Here is a 9,042-nt window from a genome sequence, read left to right on the forward strand (position 1 = left end):
GAGAGAGAGAGAGAGAGAGAGAGAGAGAGAGAGAGATTTTCAAGTAGCCCAGGATGGCCTTGAACTCACAGTATGAGTGAAGGTGAATCTGTCATTGTCACTGTGACTCTTATTCCATTACCTCCAGTATTGTTTCTGCAGACCTGTGCTTCCAAGCTCTGTCTACTATGACTTTATATTTGTAACAAAATTTTTATTGTTCTATCTGAAATTCGTTATTGGAGCTTTTGTGTTTCTTTGATTATTAAGCCTCATATAGCATCTAAGTTAGTTCATTTGTATGGCTAGATCAAAACTCTGAAGATGGATACTGCACAGAGAATAGAGGCATATTTGGCTCAAAGTTTAGAAAGACAGAAGTCTAAGATTTACAGTCATAGCCTTTGCTGCGGGCCTCATGAGGCATGCGACTTCAATGGCAGAAGCATGATACATGGTGAAGTGAGAGATGCCAAGGGAGGAAGCTAAATCCAAGGAGATTGGAGATGTCAGTTGTGGATAGCCCTGGGGCTAATTATATTTGATGTCAATTCTGTCCTCCTGTGAAAGGCTGTGAACAAGGAATGAGTCAGCACTCAGGTGATTTCTCCTAAAGCTTCTTCCCACCTTAATTTGTAAAATAAAGGAGAGCTGTTGATTGGATAGAGAAAGGGGAAGGTGGAGCAGAAAGTTGGGAGAAGGAGGAGGTTTCAGGGAGAGAGAATACACAGAGGAGAAGGAAAGAGGAGCAGAAGAAGCACATGGCCTGGAGAAACCGCAAGTTCTAAAGAGTTTCACAGATGGGGAAGATGGTAGTGTAGTGGTAGATCTGCCCAATCTAGGTGCACAGCATGTAATCATATTAACTGAGTTGAGTTTTCATTGCCTGGGAATATGTTGGTTGGAGATTTACTGCAACAAAATGGCACCCAACCTGTTGATTTGAACTCAACTAACATAAGATAAACGTTCCTCACAGCGCCCCCTCTCCCCCATCCCTGAATAGGGCTTGGGCAGCTATATAGGCTGCAGCAGTATGGACTGGAAACTGAGTGAGTCTGAGTGGCCTACTGAGAACTACAGAGAGGCTTGCTGCCCAACTCCCCAACAGAGAGCTACAGCCAGTGCAGCCTGGAGCTGTAGGGAATGCAACTCTCTGCAAGGTAGTTTTGGATCAGTCACAGTGAACTCATAGAGGCATCTATGCCTGAGAGAGCCTTTCTGTGTTCACTTCCCTGTATCCTTTGCCCCCACCCTCCCTCCCCCACCTTTGTGTCTCGGACAGCCAGAATGGATCTCCTGACTGCTTGTTTACACTGCAGATTGCCTGAAAACAGCACATGCTGCCAGCTGCAACCCAAACCAGGGACACAGACAACCACATAGGTCTTTCTACATTCAGCCCCTTCCTAAAATTGTGGAGATAAAGGTACGAAGGGCCCTGGACCAGGTAATTCATTGACATAAAGAGAGATGTATAACCTTTTGATACTTAAAGATGGGAAACAGTATAGATATCTTTTTGACTTTATGTGATGATACTTTGAATGGTTTGACAGGAACGGATTTAAAGGAAATAGAGACCTTATCATTTACTGGTATAGCAATATTTATTCTCTTGATTTACTATGTCTTCTCAAAAGACCATACCCTAGATTAAAAAATTCCTTTCCTTAGAAAAGAGATTACAAGAAACACTAGAGCTAAAGGTTCAGGATTTCATAGGTCAAAATAAGCAACAGGAAGAGGAATGAGGGCTGGAGACAGAAGCTCAAAGAGATGCTAGAACAGAAGTTCCTGAAGTTCATAGATGAGTCTGAGCAACAGAGAGATGAGCTTAAGACTTGGCAACATAGTCTAGAGGATAATTTATTACAGCTAGCAAATCAAATTAAGGCAGATGCTGCAATATTAGAATTTAGAGAAGCTAAGATTATGGAAGCATGGTTTAGAACACAAAATACAGGGAATTACAGAACAGCATGAACAACAGAAAGAGAAATTTAAGACTTGGCAACATGGCTTAGAGGAACCACTAGAGTTCAATACACAGGAAATTATGGACCAAAAATATGAGACAATAAGATGAAAATGAAAGTGGGAGAAAGGAGCTGGAAAACTTGTTAGAACAAAAGATGCAGCAGCTCACAGATCAGACTAAGCAGCAGAGAGAAAATAATGAGGATTGGAAGTTAGACTTGGAGAATAACCTTTTAAAATTAATCACTCAAAATAAAATAGAGAGCAGACTATCAGAATTGCAATATAAAGAAAAAAATCAAAATGTGGAGGCAGTAGCTTGAACAGAGAATACAGAAACAAGAAGGGCGACAAAAGGAAAGATATGAAGCCAACACACCTTAAAGAAGGAATTTAAAATTTCAATTAAGGAAAATGCTCAGATAAGAACAGAAGATAAAATTAGAGAAAGCCAAGAAAATGTTATTAGAAAGCAAACATTAGTCTATCCAGTTAATATACAAAAAAGACCTCCAGATGAAGATTATCCACAGGGTTATCAAGAATTTGAATGGCAACATGTGGAGAAAATTTAAGGAATGTGTCACTAATTTTGGAATACATTTGCCATTTGTAAAACAAATCCTGATTTCTTGGGCTACTAAAAACAGATAATCCCCCAAGACTGGAAGGATATGGCAAGAGCAATACTAGAACCTGCTGCAAATTTACAATGGTTTGCATGGTGGAGAGACAAGGCAAGGGAGATAGCACTCCAAAATAGAGCCAGGATAGAGAGATTTCCACAGACCAACTACTTGGTGAAGGTCGCTTTGCTGAGGTAGAGGTGCAGGCTGTATATGATGAAGAAACTCTGGCATTGTGTCGATTGTCAGCCTTAAAGGCCTGGGACAAAGACACAGAATCAGGGAAAAGACTTGAACCATTTACTCAAGTCACACAAAGTCCACAAGAAACCTTCCTTGACTTTTTACAAAGGTTAGCATCAGCTATGGAAAGGATTATATCAGATTCAGCAACAAGAAAGGCAATAATTGAGTCTTTAGCCTTTCAATATGCAAATGATGAATGCAAGGAATAATCAGACCACTGAAGGCAAGGTCAGCATCAATAGACGAGTGGATTAGATATACAGCTGATGCTGGATCTTGCTCAGCTGATATGACTGTAATAGAAGAAGATGCCACTAGTCACCTAGAGATGACCCAAGATTTCAAATGTTTGAATTGTGGTGAGCAGGGTCATCTCAGAAATGACTGCAGGGAAAAGCAAAGGAATCCCAAAAGGAGGCCTATGCCTTATGGAACATGTCAAAGATGTGGCAAAGACTGACATTTGATTAGGGAATGTAGAGCAACAACAGACAAATGGGGCAACACCCTGCAAAAACATCCCCTGAGGGGGCGGCTCTCACAGGCCCCAATGCCAGACAGGGAGAATTCTCTTCCTCAGGACAATTAAATGTTATTGCCTCAAAAGCAGATGTCCTGAGACTAGACAAGGCTGAGGCAAGGCTTTAAAGATGGTATAAAGATATATTGCTCTAACAAGTCTTACAGGATGCTCCTATTCTGTCTTACTTAGGCTCCACGGGAATTTTGGGTTTAAATCCTGGTTTGACAAGCTGTCTCTTATAAGAAGGTGTAGTATTTAAAGATGGGAAATTTCACCTGTGGTCCAGAACCAGCTAGGGAGTATTAGTCACTGACTCCAAGTAGAGTGACCAGTGATATTCGCCTGCTATGAATAAGTATTGAGTTCTGTGGCTTCAGGTAGAGAGCACAACAGATAGGTGTTATAATAAGTATTAAATAAATGCCTGTGGTTCCTAGGAGAGAGCACAACAGATAGATGGTATAACAGAATGGCTGCTCTAGGCAGAAAGCTTAACAATGAAAAACTATTTGCTGTTAGTGGAAGTTTACAGGATACTCATATTATGTCTAATGTGGGCTCCATGGGAATTTTGGGTTTAAAACCTGGCTTGACAAATTAGAAAATCCTGAATAGGCTAAACTGTGTGTGATTTTGAGTATTGTCGTTCTATTTTTCTTCTTCTGGGACAGAGGGCAAGCTACAGGTTTTCCTAGTTACTGGCTGAAGGATATGCTGATTTAAGGAAAAGGTTTGTCTGTGTGTTTTTGGAAAAGGTGATACGATATTTACACTTCTAGAGTTATACTGATCAGATCTGAAAAAAGGAGACCACTGAGAACTAGATTCCAGAGAATAAAGCAAAAAAGTTTTAAAGTTTCGTTTTGAGATTTACATATTACAGGATACACAGTCTTGGTGAACTTGGTGAATTTCATCGTCAGACATGCTGAACTGACCTGCCTAAATTCCTGATGTCTTGGGTTTTCATCTGGATCCTGTCAGGACACAGACATCAGAGACAGTCATTGGTATGGCCTTCTTAAGGCCAACGAATTTCCCCGTTTTCCCTACCTTTTCCCCACTCTTCAAAAATATCTCAATGCCCACATTCAGCTTGAAGAAGTTATGAAGAGTCTTCAAAGCCAGTCCCTAGGCTTTGGGGCTGGGGATGGTTATTATAGGTTGTCTTTGATACTAAAAATGTTGAAGTACAAGACTGAGACCCAGTCCTTCTATTGATGTTATATAAACAGATCTGAGATGTTTAAGCCTGTGAGTCAAGGGCCAAATAAGAAATCCATGGCTCTGAGTTTATTGTTACGGTGTTTTCAGTTAGTTTAATCAGAAATGGCTGAGGGCAGGTAACAGAGAACAGTCCAGATTACTTCACATAGATATTTGGTTTTCAAAAACATCAGAAGTCCACAGAATGTGACATTTAATGTTATTTATTCACTTTTTGAGACCAGTCTGCTCCTGACAGCTTTCCCTGTCTTGGATTCAAAGAAGAAACTGAGCATCTTTGAGTTACTCCAGTTGTGGCAAAACAGCCAAAAGGCAAGAATTTCCTCATTTCACCTACAGACATAATACTGTCCAAAAAAGGACACAATTACAGGTTAGGACAGCTTGATTCTGCTGAGGCAGAGTAGGCTTGTCCTTAATATTCCTGTTTCTCTAAGTCTGTCAGATGACCCTCGCCAGTAGGCTGAAGAGTGATGCTTCAATATGTTGAAGTAAGGGGCTTTCCAAGGGATCAGTGGTCTCTATAAATTTGCTAAGTTTTGGAAGCTGTGTTAGGCTTCCTATATATTTTCTGTTAATATCAGTTGTTCTTGGATTTGTGATGGGGTTGAAAAACTACATAGTCTCCTAGTCAACCCAGGCTTTTTTACTTTGAGAGGAACAGTTTTTAGAGGGTGGTTTTCAGATGGCATTCGATCTAAAGCCAAGACATAGCCAGATGTAAAATTATAAGTCTTTTAAGTAACTAGAGATGGCAAGGGTTCTGTTTAACAAAGATGATGGACTGGGTATTTGGTCTCTTGGACTTTATAGATTACAAAATAGTAATAGTTGTGTTCAATTATATCTGAGATAAAATAGACTTTATTTGGACAGAAACAGGGAAGTGTTGTGGATAGCCATGGGGCTAATTATATTTGATGTCAATTCTGTCATCCTGTGAGAGGCTGTGAACTAGGAGTGAGTCAACACTCAGGTGATTTCTTATAAAGCTTCTTCCCACCTTAATTTGTAAAATAAAGGAGAGCTGAGGGTTGGGTAGAGAAAGGGGAAGGTGGAGCAGAAAGTTGGGAGAAGGAGGAGGTTTCAGAGAGATAGGACACAGAAGAGCAGAAGAAGCACATGGCCTGGAGAAACCGCAAGTTCTAAAGAGTCTCACAGATGGGGAAGGTGGTAGTGTAGTGGTAGATCTGCCCAATCTAGGTGCACAGCATGTATTCGTACTAATTGAGCTGTGTTTTCATTGCTGGGGCCTATGTGGATTGGAGGTTTACTGCAACAGATGTCCTTTTTTTTTTTTAATACCACCCTCTCTTAGGATGTTCTGGAACCCAGAGTTCAGTCCTAGGCAGTAATGCTTGCTCTCAATACAGGAATCATCTTCCAGTGACACTATGTAACTTAGCTCCCACCAATTTTTTTTTAATTAGATATTTTCTTCATTTACATTTCAAATGCTATCCTTAAAGTCCCCTATACCCTCCACCCCACCCCCCCACCCTGCTCCCCAACCCACCTACTCCTGCTTCCTGGTCCCATCATCTCTCAACTAAGAACCACTGACATATACCCATTCAAAACAAGAACTCAGGGAGAACGAAAAATCTACAAAACACAGCAACTATCATGAATAATGTATAACTTTGCATTTAATATTTTGTTTAAGCTGAATTTAGTGATTACAATAGCAACAGAGAGAGGAGACACATCTGCTCAAGGAGAACATTACAAGAAAATGGGTCTCCAAGGTCTCGAAACATTGATGTCTTTAGAGATCACACTCATTGTGTCTGTAAGGGCTGATCAGTAAGTGTGAATGAAGAGAACCATGAGACATAAGATAATCAAGAAACCAGGGATTAACTTTATCCTCTCACCCTCTAAGTTCTTCTCTAATTAGGCATCCACATAAGATGATTCCTACAGAAGCTTCACACTAGTATTTGCTTTGTTAATAGTACAGAAGAATGATTTCTATAGAACATCAGAATGCACTATATGAAATGATGTAGTTAAGAATATTGTTTTATTTTTGTTTTGTTTTGTTTTGTTTTACTTATTTTGTAACCAAACAGACTGTTCAAATGCAGGTATTTTGAGGGAGTATTGATGTTTAAACGAGAGGGTTATAGAGATGAAGACCAATCTAGCAATTCATACAACAGGTATGTTTATTATGTATGACCTGCAAGTCATTGGCTGCCAATCACCTGTACTGAGCAGAGCTGTGAATGTTTTGTCATTGTGATTTGAAGTAAAGTTGGGAAAATATAACCTTCTCCCTAAATACAGAAAACAACTATTTCTTTGAAGATCTGTCTTCATGTAAAATAACAAAACATTATTGAACCAAAACTATAGAGAAATTGAAAGACACAAATTCCTTTCATAACTTAAAATCAATATTTTACTTTTAAATTGCTTTACTTTCTATGTATGTGTGCTTTGCCTGTATGTATGTATGTCTTATGTGCATGCCTGGTGCCCACAGAGATCGGATAAAGTGTGAGGTGCTCTGAAACTATGTTATATGCAAGTATGAGACAACATATGTGTGCTGGAAAATAAATCCATGTTCAATTAATAAGAATGACAGATTTGCCAGGCATGGTGGTGCACGCCTTTAATCCCAGCACTTGGGAGGCAAAGGCAGGCAGATTTCAGAGATCGAGGTCAGCCTGGTTTATAGAAAGAGTTCCAAGATAGCCAGGGCTCCACAGAGAAACCCTGTCTTGAAAAAAAAAAAAAAAAAGAATGACCGATTTGTTGTATAATTAGAATGGAAATTTAAAAAGTATTTAAAATTAAACAATATGGTAACAATGATATAATAGTCTGATAGCATGGTACCCAATGAGTTAAATGAGTTCCATACAAATCTTCAAATCATTTCCAAAATCATGTGAGATGATGTTTGATAAGGTAACAAGATGGAAACTTTTCTTTTTTTCTTTTTTTTTTTAAACCTAAAATTTTAATGTTGTAAACCTCCAAATTTTTAAATTTAGATTTAAAGAAATTTAAAATCTCTCAACTGTGTTTTTAGTAATATCACAATAAAATACCTTCTTAAGAGTAAAGATGTAGAATAACAGTCTAGACAATTTATCAAGATACAACAGAAATCATACAAAAATCTTATCTCAGTTTAAAAGTATCTTTGGAGACCTGCTTCCCTGGTTTGCTCATGTCCCATGTTGCTACCCTTAGGGAAGATGGTAAAGCCATGAGTTTACATACAGCTGCTAGAGCATGTGGTGTACCTGTCCAACAGTCATGAATGAACTGGGTTGACTGAAAGGGGGGCTGGAAATGAAAAAGGACAGGGGGAGGGATGGTGGAGAGAGCCAAGATAGTTTCTAATCAAGGCTCAAAGTTTAATATTCAGCACTGTATTTATATAGTGAGAGTCCACAGTCCCTATCCTTTGTTTCAGCTAGATTATGTTACAAAGCAAGCTCAGGGGGCAGTCTACTCCTGTAGGAAATTGCAGGTGCAGCAAGGCAGAAGACTCCATCTAGGTCATGAAAGTCCAACTGTGGCAAACATTTAAGGTCTATTTAGCCTGCTCAAGGCTGAGGGAAGGGCACAATGTGGCTGTCCTGAACCAAACTGGTGGTAAAGCTATGGCAGCACCTTCCTCAGCCCATAGTGACTAGCCATGTGTTTATATCCCAGAATGAAATCATGTCACATAATTTAAGATTATCTAAACACCAGCTTTCAATTACTGACTCCGAGTTAGATGGAAACTTTTCAACTGAACAAAATATGATCTGGGTGTATTATAAATATGATCATGGGAAATTAACTTTTGAATGTTCATTTCTTGTAGTGGTATAATGACAAAGATAAAATTAATTGCAGATTTTAAATGAATATTTGACTGACCAAATGAAAACAAATTATTAGATACAGGAGTATGATTAGACCTAAATTTTGTATCAGTAATGATGCTTAGTAGGGTTCACATAGATCACAGTAACAAAGATACCGCTTTGTCTATTGTTATATACAAACATTGAATACTTTTTTACCCATGATTGTATATGTTAAAACAAGACTCTTTATTATTGGAAAATATTGTAACATATATTTTTTACTCCATTAGTCACCATAACATTAGTAACACTTAAAAGTACCTTTAGATGAAATTTCTTATAAATAATTTAAATTTTTATCTGATTAAATGTTTTTCATAATCTCTTTTTAGCCAATAATGCTGGAAAAAATCTATATACAAAATGAATAGGATACAGGCAGAAAATGCTGAAAAAATTTTAAAAAATGAGTCACAAACATCTATGTGAAATTTAAATAATTTGAATATTTGAATAATTTGAATAGGTGGTGTTTTGAGGAAGAAGAAGGAGAAGGAGAAGGAGAAGGAGAAGGAGAAGGAGAAGGAGAAGGAGAAGGAGAAGGAGAAGGAGAAGGAGAAGAAGAAGAAGAAGAAGAAGA

This window comes from Mus pahari, chromosome 8 (assembly GCF_900095145.1).
Source record: "Mus pahari chromosome 8, PAHARI_EIJ_v1.1, whole genome shotgun sequence".
NCBI lineage: Eukaryota > Metazoa > Chordata > Mammalia > Rodentia > Muridae > Mus > Mus pahari.